The 1,982-nt window shown below is 53.4% G+C and overlaps 1 protein-coding gene across 4 annotated transcripts in view; it reads right to left on the reverse strand.

The window, feature by feature from the left end:
* Positions 1–1,722, reverse strand: part of Camk1 (calcium/calmodulin dependent protein kinase I) — an 11,024-nt gene extending 9,302 nt beyond the window's left edge. The window contains exons 1-2 of one of the 4 annotated variants that reach the window (XM_031382875.1): positions 1,679–1,722; positions 1,418–1,605 (exon numbers count right to left, since the gene is read on the reverse strand). The gene's annotated coding sequence lies outside the window, so the exon portion shown is untranslated. The remainder of the gene's footprint in view (positions 1–1,417; positions 1,606–1,678) is intronic. The other 3 variants (XM_031382876.1, XM_031382877.1, XM_031382878.1) reach the window with 3 other exon arrangements.
* Between the last annotated feature and the right edge of the window lie 260 nt (positions 1,723–1,982).

Consider the following 1,982-nt stretch of genomic DNA (forward strand, 5'->3'; position numbering starts at 1 on the left):
CTCACTGCCCTAGCCTCTCGGAAATCAGGTTTCCGGCAGCCTGGGCTTCCAGCAATATCTCAGCCACGTTTTTAAATAGCTCCTTCTCGCTGTTACCAAGGCAACATCAGCCACAGCTGGAACTCCCTGGACCTAGCCCTCCTGATTCCTTGTCTGTGTCCCAACAGCCTGAAAACTGAGCACACCTGTCTGTCCCCTCCTGGAGGGGACCTGTCTTGAGCCTTGGAGAGCTCTGTCTCATCTTACAAGAGAGGGTGGGTTCTCTCCCCACAAATCACTCGAGAAATCTCAGAAACTGAGGTTGGAGATGGATAGGATGAGTCCAGAGTTGCCCAAGAGACTCCCAGCAAAGCTTGCTAAGGACAAAAGCTGTCGTCTGTTGGCCCAGTAGAAAGCTAGACTGGGAGGATCATTCAGAAAAGTCAACATCCCAGAATCAACTAGAGGTTGAAGCCAGAACAGAGCCCCTCATGCCCTAGAGCTCTGGGAAGGCAACCTGACCAGAACTGAGAGTCCACTCCTTGAGTGGGACCTTGTTCCCACAGCATTGGCCAGCTATCCCAGGGCCAGGGTTTTCTGATGAAGGAGGTAAATTCAGGTAAAGTCAAACCCTTGCCAGCACTAATGACCCCACCCCACCCCCCACAGTGTGGACCCTGCAGCAGACACTCTATATCAGCACTTAATGAACCGTGAGCCCAGATACCTTCCTGCTAGATCCAGCACACTGCACACCATGACACCTGATTGTGCACATATATCCAGATGTCAACACACGTTGATATACATCACTCACACCTACCAGTTCATCCAAAACCCTCCTCTCCCAGACCCTACACTACAGTACTGATTCCATGCACACATGAACAAGGTGGCATGCCAGACATAGCAACTTCAGTCATGTCTGTGCCTTCCAACTCCTCAGCCCAGTGCCCTACACAGCAAACCAAGCTTTAACAATCTAACTAAAACCCCTCAGAGCAAGACCAAACCTACCCCCAACTCTGATTGACTACCCTGCAAGCCAGACAGCAGTGTGTGTGTGTATCCTTGAACACCATATGCAACAACAAAAATGAATTCCCAGATACCTTTACACCACTGAAGCACATTCCTGCTTCAGGGAACCCCTCACGTGCCCTCCCCCATCTACACTTCCAAATGCCCACGCCCTTCCACAGTCAGGCCTAGCGCTTGGACATACACCACGGGCACACAGACCCTTCCCCACCCTTTTCTGATACACAGGCAATAATCCATGGAGGTCACCTAGCACCTAAAGGGCCTAGGAAAGAGGTGGGAGAGAAAGGCCCAGCCCTATTCTATCCAGGGGCCAGGCGCCCCTCCCACCCTTGGGCTTCAGTATCCTGTGGCTGGAGCTCCCCACGGCACAGAGCGGGGCGGCCCTCAGTTGTACCTGCGGCTGCCCCGCCTCGGGGGCTGGCTGCAAGGGCCGAGGTGGCTGGTGCGGAGCTCCCGCCGCGTCGTCTGTGCCTGGTCAGTTTGCTTGTTCAGTCGCTGGCGCTCGGCTGGGGCTCGGCTCCCTTGGCCCGCCTGCGGCTCTGATGTCAATGGAGGAGGAGCCTGCGGCAGAGGACCTGGGGACTGGGGACAAGCACTATCTCAGACTGGAGAAGGGGGCTCAGTTGTTCTATTACAGGCCTTGCAACATGCTTACTTGCCCTTTGGTCGTCTGCAGGAGACAAGTGAGGTCCACAGATAGTCTTGAAATCAGCAGTTAGTTACAAGCAGGCAATTTTTGAACCAACATTTATGAGATGCCAGAGGCTGGCCAGTTTGAACCTGGAATTGTTTTCAAAACAGTTCTGAGACCTCCCTTAGAGTTCCTAGGCTCCGTCCCCTTCTCTCCCCACCCTCCTGTTAAAAGGAGCTGGACCCATACAAGGCTTAGAAGAGTAGTAAGGAGCTGATGAAATGAAAAGCTGTCCCATTTAATAGGCAGATAAACTGAGGTCCCACGC

This window comes from Mastomys coucha, unplaced genomic scaffold (assembly GCF_008632895.1).
Source record: "Mastomys coucha isolate ucsf_1 unplaced genomic scaffold, UCSF_Mcou_1 pScaffold20, whole genome shotgun sequence".
Classification (NCBI taxonomy): domain Eukaryota; kingdom Metazoa; phylum Chordata; class Mammalia; order Rodentia; family Muridae; genus Mastomys; species Mastomys coucha.